The sequence below is a fragment of the Phyllostomus hastatus genome, unplaced genomic scaffold (genome assembly GCF_019186645.2).
Source record: "Phyllostomus hastatus isolate PE091 unplaced genomic scaffold, TTU_PhHast_1.1 phas_contig_40, whole genome shotgun sequence".
In the NCBI taxonomy this organism is placed as follows: Eukaryota; Metazoa; Chordata; class Mammalia; order Chiroptera; family Phyllostomidae; genus Phyllostomus; species Phyllostomus hastatus.
This window is the reverse complement of record NW_025333872.1, coordinates 60,246,365-60,263,828: the sequence shown is the minus strand read 5'-3', so window position 1 is coordinate 60,263,828 and position 17,464 is coordinate 60,246,365.

Sequence of the window (17,464 nt, the reverse complement as noted above, 5' to 3'; positions counted from 1 at the left end):
ATGTATCCCATGCTCCTATGATAGGTGCCAACAAGACACCTAAAGTGCAATGTAAGGGTTCTGTAATTCTGGAACTTAGAAGGATCTGGGCTTACAGACATGGATGCAAAAGGGATTAGCATGTAAATGCAAGTGGTAGCTAGGAGACAGAGAAGTGATTGGCATGGCCCATGAAAGCTGTACAGAGTGAGAAAGGAGGGTCTAGGGCAGAACTCTGAAAAACACCAGCATTTGGAGGAAGAGGAAAAGCAAAAGAAGTTACGTCAAAGACGGTGAAGAAAAAGACCCCCCAATAACCAATAGCCCAATTCTGGAGTCCAAAGGCCTCCAGTCCAGTGGAGACAACTCTGAGAATGCCAAGCAATGCAGCCTTACCGACCTTGGGTATCAGGCCAGAAAAAGCCAGAGCTAGGAGTTCTAAGAGATTGTGGAATTGGCCAGAGTCCTGAAGAAGTTTGTCCTAAATGGACAAAGAAGTTTGGAAAAATAAATATGATGTAGTATATTTATGAAGTGGGAAAGGCCAGTCAGGCCACACACACTGCAAAATAGAGGTCAGAGCAAAGCCCCTAATCTAAGGACACAAATCCAGACAGGAAGGAAGATTGGCCAAGGGTGAGTGTGGGTGTGCCTACTTAAATTATAAAATCTCAGTGTAAGTAAGGACTATACACAGTTTATATATAATATCTCTCTTTTCCTCAAGAACTTATTCTAGGGAAATTCTTTTTTAAAAAATATTTGTTACTGATATCGACCGAGTTCTCCTTTGCTAGTATTAAATAATGAGCAGTACATTCGAAATTGTCTTTTTGCTTATTAAGTAATCACAGTTTTAAAATTTTTAGCAAAACTACCCAGATGCCTGTCTCTTCTGAAATAAAATATTTAACTAATTTTTCACACCCTTTGGGGCTGTTAGAAAGTGATAACTAAGTTTTGGGTGAGATATTATTCAAAAATATAAAAATGTTTTATTTTTTATTTTTTAGAGATTTTATTTATTTATTTTTAAAGAGAGGAACCTGGCCCACAACCTGTGCATGTGCCCTGACCAGGAATTGAACAGGCAACCTTTTGGTTTGTAGGACAATGCTCAACCCCCTGAGCCACACCAGTCAAAGCAGAATGCAAAAATGTTTCAAAGTAATCAAAAAACACAGTCAACTAATTAAACATGACCTTGCAAGTGCACACTGAAGCCCAAATTAGTGTCACTATAATGTTGAAAAGTCAAACCACGAAGTCCTGGTAGATTCAGCATGTGCTTCTGAAATGCCCAGAGGGCTATCTGTAGGTTACCCAGAGTGATCTTGTTCAAGGAATTAATAAAATATGAAGCACACGGGGTTCAGCACATCATATAACTGAAAGATTATGCCAGGTATTGAAGAAAAGTTTTGAAGTACATATTTTTATACTAAATTTTAAAAGCTTAACGTTCTTTAGTGTCAACGTAGTTCAGATTACGGCAGTTTACTGTGCTGATTCAGCAAAACCGAGTTCTTCCTCTACTGGGCTGGAAAAAACATTCACATCCAGAGTCAAATGTATTCTCAGTCAGTTGCCCCAGCAAAGCTGAAATGCTCCGGAATCTGTGTTGCATACCGCCATCTACCGGGTCTTTTGTGGAACTGCAGCCCCAGTCTTCATTGTTTATGATCTTCACCGTGGTGGCAAGTAGAAACCCAATCAATGAGCATTCCTTGCCTTTGAGCTTGTGGGAGGTTTTATACATATTTTTTAAAAATAAAAATGATAGATGCACACTTATGCTGTTATATTCATTGAGAGACACAGGATGATTTTAAGAATGTTAGGAATAATAGGGTAAAATTAGATAAAAAATTGTTTCACTGGGAGCAAATCAATTTATAAAATTTATAATCACCTTTCTTGGCATCAGATAGAACATACAAAAAGGTATTCAGGGTTATTTTTAAAAATCAAACTCAAAAGCATACAACTTTAATTAAGATGACTGAATTATGTATATGCGAAAGGGAAGAAAATATTCCTACAAGTCTGTTTTATTTGCTCTTCTAGTATTATCAGGCATCAATGGTTCAAATATCAAGAGTCTACAATTGTTCCATCCTCCCCTATTTTATCAACTTCTGGTCATTTCTTGGCAGCAGTGAGGCCAAAGAAAAGGAGATAACACATAATGCTGAGCTGTCACGCCCAGGCTTCTTAGTCAAGCTTGTTGGCAATTCTGAGAGGTTGCTAGGAGAAGAGATTTTGAAATTCAAATAGAATTCCATTATGGATTTAATTCACTAAATCACTAATATTACTAACTGAATACTGGATTTCTTTTTTTTATTATTGACATTCAAATACAGTTGTCTCCATTTCCCCATCACCACTTTCCCCGACCTACCCATGCTCATCACCTCCCACCCTCAATCCCAACCTCCCCCCTCCTTGGCTCCATCCTTGGGTCCCTCATTCATGTTCATTTACGTCCCTTTCTCTTCTTTCCCACGTTATTTCCCTCTTCCCTCCCCTCTAGTTACTGTCAGTTTGTTGTTGATTTCCATGTCTCTGGCTATATCTTGCTTGCCAGTTTGTTTTGTTAATTAAGTTCCACTTATAGGTGAGATCATATGGTATTTGTCTTTCACCACTTGGCTTACTTCACTTAGCATAATACTCTCCAGTTCCATCCATGATGTTGCAAAGGGTAGGAGTTCCTTCTTTCTTTCTGCTGCATAGTATTCCATTGTGTAAATGTACCATAGGTTTTTGATCTACTCATTTACCACTGGGTTTCAATTTAATAGGCAATTATAATCTGTGGCTACTACATAGTTGACACAAAACCTGTACCTAATACTAGTGACACCTGGGTAAGACCAAATTTGCAAGGTGTTGGCTGGCTGCTAAGAAGCACTGTGTATTAGCAGAGAGCCTGAAATGCCACAGTTCTAAATACATTCTTTTTCTAATATGACAGGCATGGTCTTGTAACAATTAGGGTGGAATAACAATGTAGGACAATATCTTGAGTGGATAGGTGAGAATTCAGTCCCTGGGAAAGGGAAGCAGTGGGGAAGAAACAGTCACAGCAGCCCGGAGGGGAGGAGAGCAAGGGTTTGGAAGAGAAGGGAGGTGTCACTCCTGCTGGGCGATTTTGTTCACATTGGTTCTTTCTCTCTTGTTCCTCAGCCCAAAAGACTGAGAGGTCTCCATTACAATGTTTTTAAATTTGCTATATGAAAGGGAGGAACTGTTGCACTTTTCTTTGTTTTTTGTAAAGAACTTTTACAGGAAAGACTTGTTTTTGAGCCTTCAGATTGCTACAGATCTTCCAAAAAACCATTTGAACTCCCATTTTAAGGAAACCTAACATTAGCCAAGGTAAGGTTGTCTCTTAGGTCATGGAGAATAAGGCCAAAAATCTGTGCTTCGGCTATTGTGGCCGTTCGTTTCCCCTCCAGACTAACCAACATTTCAGAACAAACCAGCTCCCGTACAGTTTAAGGAGGCTTCAGACCCCTCCCTGTGACCATCTACTGCTCTCACTCCTCAAGGGACAGAACAAAATCACCCGAAGTGAGATGATGAGGGAAATTTTTCATCCTTTCTCATGCTCTGCATATTTATTTACATCATCTTCCTGAATCATTTTCAGGAATGGCAAAACCAAGCAAAATGTCATTTGGGCTCCTAATTTTAAACATCTGCCAGAATCATGCTCCTACAAGCCAGAAACCCTCCAAGCCTCCTGTCTTCCCCTTCCCTCGGCGTGTGCTTGCCCATGTTGCTCAACTCCCACAGTCACCACCACCCCGCCCCCGCCCGCAGCTGACTCCACCACTGTCCCAGGCTAAGACACACTTTTGTTGGTCCCACAACAGCCTCCTAACTGGTGGCCTTGCATCTACTCTATCCCCCTTCCAGTCTTTCTGTTAGACCCACCGTTCCCTGCCCCTTGGTTAAAACTCTTTAGTGGATCCCCATGGTCCTTAAGATACAGGCCACAGTCTCTACGTAGGCCATGCATTGCCCAGTGTCTGGACATTATCTATGTCTTCCATCTTAGCTCTACCAATCTCCCCCTTCATTGTCCATGCACGATCCTGCAGTCAATTCTGTGACGTGCTAAGCCACTCCTCCCAGGGTCTGAGCACGTACTCTTTGGGCCTGAGAGACCCCTCCTTCCCTTCCTTTTTTATTGATTTCTCCTCATCCTTTAAACAAAGCTTTCCCTGAGCCGGAGCCCAAGTCTCCTTCCTTTGATAAACTGCCTCAGAAAATCTTACTCTTTTCCTTTGAAGCACTTAGCATGGGGTTATTATTAATATTGTGTGTTTATTATTACCAAATAATAAAATTATTTAATGTGATTATTTGTTTGTAATCTGTTTCTCCTAGTAGATGATGAGTCTCATAAGGACAAGAGCAGATTCTGCTCACTTTTACTCCCTGAGCCCCTGGCCAGGGTCAGCTTCATAGATGTGTCATCTATGCAGTTGCACAGGAGGTCTGGAAAGACACTATACCCAGTTTAATGCTCTGCTGTTACTGTCTTAAAATTCTTAATTGTTTGACAAGGGGCTCTCCACATTTTTCCTTTGAGCTTGGATCTGCAAATTATGTAGCTGGTCCTGCAAGCAGCATGATATTTGACACATAAAAGGTACGCAATAAATATATCTTCAATACGTAAAGCATAATTATACTTAGAATGATTAATATACAGCTGACTACGCAGCCAATCTTACAAAAGATACAGACTCATGAATTTTATGTGCAACGGGAGGGATCTTATCCCTGGATTCACAGAGCAAAATCAGTAACATATTGAAATCAAAGGCCTCCAAACCCTGAAGCTTGTGTCCATCTGATCCTAGAAGAATTTATAGACATCCAGGCTTCCCAATAACCACTCACCATCTAGCCATTCATCCATTCATTTTATGTAACAATAATTTTCAAGGCTCTACTATATACCACAAAGTTTGATAGATGCTGAAGGTATGAAATACAATGTCATAGAATTGGCTCAAGAAACTCACACTCTAAACTGGTAGCCCTGCTAACCATAATTTTAATGTGTAGTTGGACTATGTTTGATGTGGGGGGAAAAGAACATTTGAATCACAAGAAGGGAGCCTTTCATTATGCTCAAACAATGAATGAGGAAGCTAGCAGGACACTTTGTTTGTAACTCCTGCATGTAGTATAACATAGTCTGGGTAACGTAAGAATCATGTATATGTGTGTTGTCTGCTCTTTGCTGGCTCACAGTCTCCTTAGCAACCAAGAGGGCGCATTGTACTTCTCCATCCATCTCCCCAGTGCATGCACAGCACAGTGCCCAGCAATGTGCTATTAAGGTTCCTATTGAAATGAGTTGAATTAGAGATGCTTTTTGAGAAAGAATATTGATACTTCAAGTACAAGTAGCAAAAGACTGAGTGATGGACAGAAGGAGAGTCTTTCAAAAGCACCAAAGAATTGGGGCACAACTTGAATGTTATCTTTCTTGCCAAAAAGCTGCTGAAATCAATTTTTATGGACCCATGTACTGACTGTCAGACACTCAAAAACGATGACCCAACAAAAGAGTGGAATGGTCAATTTTGTGACTGGGATTCTTTTTTTTTTTTTAAGTGAATTTATATCCAACTACATTGGATATTTTAAAAGTAAGGAGCCCCAAAGGCTTTAAAACCATGTTCAAAAACTGCCACATGTGAACAGACCCAGTACCCTAGGCTATTTGACCTATTAAAACACAAAGGTTCTCCACTACCTCAGATAGTCATGGAATTTTTCTTTCAAATTTATGAATCAAGGCCTCACTGTGAATAGGCAGTGAGGGAATTTTTTAATGAATCGCCTCCCTATTATCATGGTTCATGACTTTTTACAATGCAATTATTGTGGCACATATCATAACATAATTGAGATTCTAGAAATGGAAATGAGAGGTAATTGAAAGGACAAAGTTACTCAAGAAAATGCAAATGCCATCTTATTTGCAAATTAAATTAAAAATAAGATGAAGTGGGTATAGGCATTGATTGAAAATTTAATTGAGAGAAATGAATTTGGAATAGTTCTGTGAGGGACATCTGTAAGGGATTCTTCTGCTCTGACCCACCTTCTCAGATAATAAAGCTCTTCTTCCTGTTAGCTGAAACTTGAGTGGAAGCCAGACCAAAGGCAGACTTTTAGAATGTGTCAGAATAGCCTGATTTATACACTAAGGCCAAATGGCGAACTCATGGACTTGCCTGGCTTTGAACCACAAGCAACAGGAAATTTTTCCAATGTAAGCTTCTCAATATTTAGGCTAAAGTGTATTTGTTTAACCTTTACCTGCTATTCTCTCTCTCTCTCTCTCTCTCTCTCTCTCTCTCTCTCTCTCTCTCTCTCCCCTTTGCTGATTAAAACAAATAAGTTAAACATACCAAGACATTTTTGTCTCTAAATACTTTAGCATGTGGCTTTTAAGAAAAAAGAAATTCTCTTTCATATTCATGATCTCATCACCACAATCAAGAATCAAGGTGTAAGGGTCTACATTCTATTTGTTTGTCATATCTCTTAAAACTCTTTCATTCTAGAACAGCCCATTACCGCTACCACCTTTTTTAGAAAAAGTTTTGCAGAACACTGACAGGTTGATAAGTCTAGGCCAATTGACTTGTACATTCTTCCCCTTTCTGGACTGTGTCCTCATGATTAGGTTCAGGGTCAAACAGGATCATCGTTTTTAAAAGTAGACCACAACAGTATTTACTGATCACTGTATCTTTTAACAACACACAATTCTTAAAAAGAAATAAAAAATATGAGTTGATCTTTCTAATATTTAACGTATCAAAGAGAAGAGGGAAAGAATTGTTGATTTGTTTTAGTACCAGATTCCTCATAAATGATTCACCCAGATTCACTCAAAAACTCCCTTTCTTCCTTTCCTGGGAGATTTTTGAACTTGAGAATGTAGAAAGTGATTGTTCAGTATCCAAACTCATTTAAAAGAGAAATAGGAGTAGGCGGCACTGTAAAGGAAGAATCTCTGTTGCTGGAATAAGAGACAAAATTTATGACTCTCCCACTGAATCCTCAGCCAACTCTGCCCTCCGCACCCCCACTTCTCCTGAGATTAATACATGCTTGAATTGGAGTAGGCGTTTCCTTCCTTCTGCTCGGTGCCAGTTCTCAGAGGAAAACGTCCACTCTGCTCTTTGATTCTTGTAGCCCAGAGACAGCAATGAAAGAACCTGCTGCTTCCTTGAGTGTGAGGATTTTATTTGGGGGGCTGCAGGGTGTGTGTGCAACAGGCGTGGGTGTGAGAATGATTTTCCCCAGGGCCAGTTAGTTGGCCTGGAGCCCAGAGTGAACCATTCACCCCCCTAAATTGCTCGATGAAACAGAGATGGCTGGGGAAGTCACTAAATGGCCCTGCCACTTGCTGCCAGTTTTCATTCTGCCTCCTTGGTGTGGGATGTCCTAGAAACTGATGCAGTTTTCAGTCTCCTCCTACAGGGGGAGCAAAAGATGTACTTCTCAGTGGGTCAGTAATCTGAGTGTAACTAAAATGTGAATAATTTTACCAAAAAAGCCAGAGTTGGATCTACTCCCATATTTCTATAGTCCTATATTAGCATATGCAAATACACTCTCTGTTTTTAATCATCGGTCGTATTACTAAGACCCTAGTGAATGGCATAGAGGAAAGTGCTCCTGATACAGACAGAATCTCTTCTGACATCTGATGCTCAAACATAGACCCAACTTGACCCATTTTGATCTACAAATGTTTACTTTTTACATTCAGTATCAGGTTGTAAGAAAAAGAAACATGAAATAAAGCACATAAATAAACCTTAAACATGAAATCAGTGTCTGGAACTGTTTCTAATTATGGACACATGAGTTGAAAGCCCAGGGTTGGTGGGAGGTTTGTTTTGTTTTTTTGTTTTTTGTTTTGTTTTTGAGCAAGAAGAAAAGTTTGATCAGGCCACATGCTAAGGATTTGGCCAAGCCTTGGGTGGCTGATTGTCCTGGTTGCCGGGACCTAAGCAATGTCTCAGGACAAGGGATTTTTCAGGGCTAAAACCAGGACGGTCCCGGGCAGATGACGACAATTGGTCCCCTAGCAAGCCTGCAAGTTGCACAGCCCTGAAACATGGACTGCTTGCCTGGTCCAATTGATCTGATGTTTAGACCGAAAAATTTAGAGAACTGAAATACTCACTAAATAGTGAGCTATTTCGTGAATAAAAAAATTCACTAAACAATATCTTAACATCTAAAAGATTAATAAGCCTTTAGAAGAGTCTGTAAACTTCTGATTAAAAATAGTTAAGTGGTGATTTTAGGAAAAAAAAATGTTCATTAGCATCTGAAATACTGACACAGGGTTTTACTTTTCTAGAATAGCCAAATAAAAATAAAAGAAATAGCATATCACAATTATAAGATTTTACTCATGTATCTGAATTTTGTGAACATTTGAGTGGTGATTTCTTCTAATTTATGATGGGCTCCACACATCAGTTTGAAATCAACCTGAGTTAGTTACAGTATATATTATTCTATTTGTATATAGAAGTCATACATCTCTAGTAATTGTATTAATTGATGAAAAATAAAGTTTGAACTGACCTATTTTTTACTCTAATCATGGCTAATTATAAGAACAAGTTAAACAAAAAAATGTGAGTGATTCTAAAAATTGCAGTGATTTTGAGATACTAGTGCAGTTTCAAATCTTCCTATTCATTTTAACACCTTTTTTAAAAAATTCTGTTAGTCATCAAAACTAGATATCCAGTGGTTTTAAAACAATGTTAGATGCTCTGGAACCCTGCTGAGTGTTCCTCTATAACTAAAAAGTTGAGCTGTCTCTGTCATGACAAATTCAGTAAAGTACATTCTTACATTTTTCAAATACAGGTGCTCCTTGACTTAGAGTGGAGTTATGTCCTGATAAGCCCATCCTAAATTGAAAATATGGTAAGTTGAGAATGCATTTAATACACCTAATCTACTGCATGTTATAGCTTAGTCTAGCCTGCCTTCAATGTGTTCAGAACTCTTCCACTAGCCTGCAATTGGTCAATTATCTTGAGCTTCATCTCAAGTGTAATTGCTTTCCTCTTCTCACCAGAAGCAGTAGGCACAGAAGGACATATTATAAACATGACAAGATGCTAAAACACAAAACACAATGTGCAGAAATCGCTGGCAACACAGAACACTGCATACTGTCCGTGGTTTACCTTCGTGATCACCTGGCCAGGCCTGAGCTGTGGCTGGGCTGCCGCCATCCAGAATCAGGAGAGAGTGCCATACCGCATATCTCTAGCATAGGAAAAGGTCAAAACTCAAAATTTCCAGTATGCTTTCTAATGAATGTATATCACTTTGGATGATCATGAAATCAAAAAAAATGTAAGTCAAACACTATTAAGTCAGGGAGCGTATATAGTTCCTGGGACATTTACAGTCAGGAATGGGATATTGGTGAGCTACTATTGCAGATTGGAAATTTAATATATTATTTTGGAATGCTTTTTAATATATAATTAAATTAACTTGTAATGATTAAATTTTCTCTTTGAAATGAAAAATCCATACTAAACACTTTATATATATTATTTGAGTTAATCTTCATAACAATGTGAAATATTATTAATCCCATTTAAAAGACAAGGGAACTGGGGCATAGGAGGGTTAAGAATCTATGGAAGCACAAACAATAAGAGATAATCTAACTCAAAAATCCTCACTCTTAATTACCATTTAATCCTGCCTGCAACAAACTTTTCCGTGATGCTAGAGGGAGGAGAGCCCATGTGGGAGAGAAACACAAGCAGGTTGGGATGGAGAGAGCCAGGACATGGTGTTGAAGAAACCAGAGTAACGCACAGAGTCCTCATCTGAGGACTAAAAAGCTCAGTTGCATCTTGGTCATGAGGGCAGTTTTGGTGACTTTAGTAAGAGCAGTAAAGGAATGGTGGGAACAAAAGCCAGATACCTGCATGAGATAAGAAAGAGATAAGGAAGTTAGGGGTCTAGCCTACTTTGAAAATTGGCTGAAGGGAGAAATGGCCTCAAAGCCAGTTTACTTATTTAGGAAACTCTGGAAAGGGAGAGGCAGAAGAGATGGAAGAATTGGGACAGTGACTATAGGAATGAGATGCCAGACAGTGCTGTTGGGAACCGCCCTGACTGGTATCAGAGGCTGAAACCCCCGCCTAGGCTAAAGCTAAGGGAACGCCCTTGGAACCGTGAGCCAGCAAGGAGACAAAAGCTTATCTCCCTGGCAGGAATGCTGCTTCTGCTGCTTTATTCATGACTGAACCCCCCAAAAGCTTGGTCGGTTAGCCAAAGACGGGTAAGATTCCCCACGGGGGAACGACCTAAGCCAGGCACGATCACTTTGGGAGGCCCCCCCAAAAGAAGGACTTGGGGGGCTGCAGCAAAAGGGGGGTGATGGACCCTCGCTCCTTGGCTTTGACATAGCCTGAGTTCTCAGCGTCTGGAAGAAAATCTCCTTATCTCTCGGTTGCCTTAGTTCCCTTGCTCCACCTAAGCCTGAAACAATGACAGGGTGGTACAGCTCGGTACTGAGAAGTGCGGATTTCCCGGGGTGATCAGGCCTAAGAACATGTAAATTACTGTGAAACCTTCTTTGTTTAGAATGCTCTCAGTTGAATGAGAAGGGTCTTAGGAGGAAGTTATTTTGTTCCTCAGCCTTACAGCTCTTTGACCCCCAACTCAATAGACCGGCAGAGTTCTTTGTTTTCTATAGTTCCTTACTTCCCCTAATGAGTACTGTACTTTACCTGAATTATTATGCAAAATGAGCCTAATAAAAGCAGGTATGGAAGGTAAATCAGCGCGCTCCCCACTAGGGGGGGTGGCCATTCCGTCCCTACTTCCCCACAGAAACTAGTTTGTCTCTGTGCATGTGTTGTTTTTTCTCGCGTATTGTCAAGCCATCCACAGCGTTCCGTGGTCACTGCTGGCCGGTGACCCACGCGCAACAGAGTGCCAAGTGGTTTGGAGGTCATGACTTAGGTCACTGGCCCAGAGGCCTTGAACTTGAGAAAGATGCAAGCTATCCTCTGAGGCAGGAAGACAGATGGAGGAAAACAGTGTGGGTGTGGACGGTACTCAGCTAATGGCTGATGAAGAGCTTACCTGGAATCTTAGTATCCTTGGCGTAAGGACAGCAAGGTCATTCGCTGAGACAGAAAACAAGAGCACTAAGAGGGGGTCTGAAATAGCCTACTAAGTATATGGGAAGTCTTTGGGGGAGCTCGAGAGTGCAATAACTGTGAAATAAAAGCATTGACGGGAACTTTGAGGACCCAGCTAAGACTGGAGGCCAGTTGTTGACAGTGTCCCTGATCTGCCAGGTGACACGGCTTTTCATCCTGAGCGTTCACTGCTCTGAGCGTGGGAGCAGGGGAGGAAGATAGATTCGACTCAGTTTTGTGCAGAAGCAGTGAAAGGATGTAGTAATCAGAAGTAAGGTTGTTACAGGGTGCAGCCAAGACGGGGGACCCCAAATGGGCATTTGAAATGGGGTCCAGAACTTAAGGTGTCCAGGAGATTTTAAGATGTCTCCACCCCCCGCCCCATGGTGTGGTTGGGGGAAGGGACAAATGGAGCAGGGCCATTGAGAGCTGTTTTGCATAGCAACAGCCTTGCAGCTAACCTCTGGCATGGTCATTTAACATATCTATAGCCTTTGGCTGGTCGCTTAGATATGTTAAATAGCTGTGGTCATCTCTGAGCCAGGGGAATGGAAATAACTTCCCCACCAAGATGTGACTGGGGGCAGATCACCCAAGCTACAGCGCCTGCATGGGAGCTCGGAGAAGATTGGCTCCAGGACATGGTGCCACACCTGCCCAGACTCATGATGGCAGCCCAGTAAAGCTGGAAGGATATGAATTCTGGCATGTGAAACCGAGTGTGGGAGGAGTCAGAAATGAGGCTGCAGAGGAAGATTGGCCGCGGGGATTTAAAACCCAGACTTGGTGGCCATTGGAAGGACAGAACCATGCAGCTTTAGCAGAATAGAGAGGACCTCAGCCATTGAGGGAGAACCATGCGCAGCCCTGAGAAGGAGAACCGTGCTGCTTTAGGAGAGAGAACCACGCAGCCTTGACAGAGTGGAGACTCCCACAGCTTTAGAAGGGGAACCACCACCTGGTTTTAGCAGAGATCCTGGCAACTCAGCTGAGGGTGCCAGGAACACAGGGAGGTGTCCCAGTCAAGATGGAGTATTAACTGGAAAGAACCAGAGGACTGCCTGAGCCATGGACTTCTATTTCCTTTCCTGAGATACATACAGTACTCTGGGCTGGGCAAAGGGGGAGGGAAGGAAGGACTGTGTCTGTTTGTGGGTGTTTTTTAGGGACTTTAGGATTTTTGATAAAGACATCAGGTCACTACTTTAAGTTTGTATAGCATTAAATAAACATTTCCTTTCCTTTTCACGAATCTCTGGCATTGAGAGACGTCTTTCCTAGGGTGGTGGACGTGACGGACCTGGGGGCCTTTTAAATAATAGTATATCGTCCCAGGCCCCCCTCGTCTGTTCTGTAACAAGGTGATGGGCAAAAATCATTAAGATTATTCAACTATGCTATTCAGGCCAGAAATAAAATGAGATCCTTGTACCAGTTGTTGGTGAGTTTCTTCCTCCTTGCCCCTTAGTTTCTAATGCCCCCATTCAAGACTTACTCAGCCACAAGTGAAATCATATGCCTAGAATACTTCCTTGAGAGTTCAAGTATTTCACAGTTTGGAAGCCTGGCCTGCAAACACTGCTCCTGGTGCGTAAGGTAATGAACTTGCAAGTCAGATCCTTGCACTGAAACATCAGAAACCAAGAAATGCGCACTAACCTCTACATATCCCACAAAGAAAACTGGTCGGTACGACTCAGAATTCCAAACAATGTCTTCAGTGTGGTCCTCAGAAGGAATTTCTCTCCCTGCCTGTCACAGTCAAGAATGCATTGGCTTTGACAATCACTCTAAGGTAACAAGGTCCTCTCCTGGTTCACATCATTGACAGATGTGCCACATTTCCTCGTCTGAAACAAAAGAATCTTCAAGGTGCAAGAGAGGCTTGACATTATTTAAGGGACCTCTTTTAATTTCCAGAGAAAGAAACTGCAGTCCAAGGAGGTAAAGCATTTTGTAGCAAGAGCTATGATAAGAACCTAATCTTGCTCTTATGTCGTCCTGTCCCTCGAGTTAGAACTCAACCACTTTTTCAGTGGTGACGTTTCCTTTCTTTGAAATTGCCTAATGATTCTTAATCTGAGAAACTTAAAAATAAGCATTTAAAACATTTTAGAAGCCACCTAAAGACATCACTCATGAAGTATTTGCAGGCACTGATAACTTAGACAAAGGAATTGTAATTTGCAGGTATAACGTAACTGAAAGCAGGGATTTGTGAAAAGGCAGAATATCAGACTAACGCCCTTTTCTCAAAACTTACTATTTGAGTGACTAAATTATTAAGTCAACCTCTCTTATCTCTTTTTTTCCCCTGCAGAATAGGTAGAAAAATACTATTTTACAAGGTTTTTATTAAAAAAATTGTAGGCGAACTAACCAAGACTCTGAAATGCAGGGAGTATTTAAAAGAACAGCTATTAGCATTGCTGTTGTGAGAAGACTGCTTCAACTCTCTGTGGTTACGGAGAAAACAAACGGATTACTTCCCAGATCAAAAGCTTTCAGGGGGCTCATAGCTGGCTTCCTCCAAATCAGCAGGGAAAACTTCATCTCTGAGAACATACTCTTTCCATTTGAGACTTAAGGACAGTTAAGTCTGCAACATCTCCAAATGCTAAGGTTTCGGTTAAAGATGTTTTATTTGCTTTTTAACCACCAATGGTGTGTGTGTAGGTAGTTGCTCCCTGCACTTACCTGCCTTTCCTCTCTGCCTCCCAAATCAGGAGGGAGGCACTCCCAGCCCACCTCATGCCCTCCCTGGTAACACTCACAACTTGCCTCTCTCACCGCACCTAGTACCGTTGTTGGGTTTTGTCCATCTTCCTCAACACATCATGAGTGCCTCAAAGGCAAAAAAAATAATCTCACGCCTGTTAGTATTCCCAGTCCTTAGACAGGTAAGAACTGTTTGTTAGTGATGAATTCACAATAGCAGGTCCTGTCCAGCCTCGCCTGTGCTTGTGCTCTTTGGAACACTCAGCTTCAGTCCTTGATTAGCTAATGGGCACTTCAGCTGATTAAACCGAGGCCTCTTCACATAGATCATTGACAGAAGTGGACAGGTGATTGCACTCTCTGCTTCTCTTCCATCCAACATCTCGATTTCCAGCTAGTTTCTTGAGGACAGCTAGTTCTGGCTAGTTGCTCTGTCCAGTGAGAAGAAGCCTTGAATAAAAAAGGAATTATAAAAAAACCAGGCTTCTGTTACCCTGGCTGGTGTAGCTCAGTGGACTGAGTGCAGACAGTGAACTGGAGGGTTGCTGGTTTGATTCCCAGTCAGGGCACATGCCTGGGTTGTGGGCCAGGTCCCCAGTGGGGGTCACATGAGAGGCAACCACTCATTGATGTTTCTCTCTCTTTCTCTTTCCCTTCCCCTCTCTCTAAAAATAAATAAATAAAATATTTTTTTTAAAAAAGAAAGAACCAGGCAGCCTAGCACATATTCCAGTAAAACTTAGGTGTTTATAACAGTGTTGAAAAAACTCAAATCCCTCACTATGTGAAAAGGTAATTAAGTTATTAGGTCAATATGTATTATACAAGCAGACTCAGGATAAGTTAGCAAAAGGGAGGGAGGGGAAAAAAAGAAAAAGAAAAATCCACTTTCCCCCATAAGTGAGAGTGTTCACATAGAACGGAAAATCTTTGAAGGCATTGGCCTGTTAGGGTCCGTTCTGGAAATGTGAAAAAGGGATACTGCACTCATCTGTAAATACAGAGTCAGATAATAAGAAAACATATAAGCTTTTATTCTTCCTTGAGCAGGAAAACTAAGGAGAAAGGAACCCTTACACGCCTGAGGTGAGAGAACCTGGAGAGAGACGGAGCAGGAAGACCGTGAACCAGGCTGACTCACAACCCTCCCGGGAACAGCACAGGGCCCTTTCGCACCAGACATGTGCTCCTTTGGAATGTAGCCCTTCTCCATCCCCTTTTTGATCCAAGTTTCACCCACACCCTTTCGGGTGGTGGAGGAGGATTGGAGATGGCACAGTGGACCATGGCCTCGGGGCACAGGATACAACTGAACAAACCCAAATAATGAGGGGTGGGGGTGGGCGCTGAAGTGTCAGTGCCTTGGAGGGAAGCCACCACACATCCTGCGGGTCGCTAAGGTGGAGGGGGTCTACTCATGCTCTCAGAGCAGCCTGTCTAGGTAGTTGTTTGTTAATCTACCTAATCCTATCACCATCCTATTTTTATGTTTACCTTATAGTAAATTTTAAAATCATTTTTGGTAGTATAGATCACTGGCATTGCTCAAGGGATACTTCTGGAAGCCTTCTAATGTCTCCAAAACCTGTAATACAATTAATTACAAGTAATTATTTCCTCTATCTTTCCAAAGGCTAAATGAGAGCCTAAAGAGAGGTTTGCATACCAATTTTTCAATGCCACTGACAGGAGGCCGATCAGGCCCACTCTCAACTAAGAGATTTGCTCCCACAATCCTGCCTTTGTCAAAGCCCGTGAAATTCAAGATGATTACAAATTTCAGCTTGTCGTTAGCCCTCAGAGGTAACTTGTGAATACTAAAAACCTCACTGTTCCAGCCTGTCAAGGCCCTGAGTCATCTCACCCCAAAGCAGTATGGCTGTCTTTGTGTACCACGTTTCAGGTAAATGCCAATATTTCTGCTCATCTTGCTTTCTGCATTCATTTATTGATTCACTGTTCAATGAAACACTGGTTGAGCCCTGACTGTAAATGAAGCCCACAAGATACAAAATTGAATAAAACACAACTTCTTGTTCTTACCAACTTTGTGATGTGCTGAAAGAAGATAAATAAAAAATATATATTGTAAGCAAACTGCTACGGACCAGATTGTTTTGTTTTTCAGGAGAATGACCTTTTTCTAAGTTATGAGCCCACAAACAAAAGAGATTCTAAGCCCCGGCTGGCGTAGCTCAGTGGATTGAGCGCTGGCTGTGAACCAAAGTGTCACAGGTTCGATTCCCAGTCAGGGTACATGCCTGGGTTGCAGGCCATGACCCCCAGCAACCGCATATTGAGGTTTCTCTCTCTCTGTCTCCCTCCCTTCCCTCTCTGAAAATAAATAAAAATCTTAAAAAAAAAAAAAAGACATTCTAAGAGCAAAATCCCGGACATAAAGATGATTTCTTTCTGGAACCATGGTAAATTATTTTAGAGAAACTGAGAATCGGGAAGTGTTCACCTTTGCAGCATGTACTGCTGATCAAACGAGCCCCATCAGAGGACAGTAAACGTGGACTGATCAGGTGAGAAGCCTGCCTGGAGGACTCCACGGGCAGGTGCTAGTCTTCGGCCACGTCACAGACATTAATGTTCATAGGGTTTGCCTGCAGTTCTTTGCAACAAAACTAGGTTGATGAGATTTCTTTGTAAAAAGTTTACCCAAGAAAATCTTTTGATATAAGAATTCACAAGAAATTTATAGTATACTTTTGTCTCTAGTTTAGAATGAGAAGCTGAAAACATTGGTGTGATGTGATGGTTGAAGAACAAATAAAAATATGAGAACAAACTATTATGATGAAGTCATAACAGTATACACAATATAGTACTTTGTAAATAACATCTTTATCGAGATATAATTCACATGCATACCATACATTTCACCCACTGGAAGCAAACAATGGTTTTTAGTGTATTCACAAAGTTGTGCAACTATTACAACAGCCAGTGTTAGAACATTTTCATCACCCCCAAGAAAACCCTGTACACATTTTTGCCCCACCCCCTCAGTTATAGGCAACCATTAGCCTACTTTCTATCTCTATGGATTTGCGTATTCTGGACATTTCATGTAAATGGAATCATATATGTGCATGTGTGGTGGGGGAGGTAGTTCAGTGCAACAAGAAAGTTCTTGGCAATGTGACTTCATGGCTGGCTGCTAACCCATCCCTCATTGGCTGGGAAGATCTATAACCTGAATCAGGGATACAAACCTACAATATTCATACAAAGCCATATTAAAGAGAATTGACTTCGGCATCTTCTTTGCCTTCCTAGAGAACCCATCACTCATTCCTTCAACAAGACCTGACATGATTTGTCCATTTTCCTCGATTCTATTCTTCACTGGATAAGGGATGGTAGCTAAACTTTGTTAATGACATAACTTGATGGAAGCATGTCTTTGCCAGGTAGTGCTGTCTTCAGGATTGGCGTTAGGGTGACAGGCCCCGGCACGTTCCCAGAAGGAGGAAAGTTTGTGCCCAGCCGACTCCCTCAAGCATAGG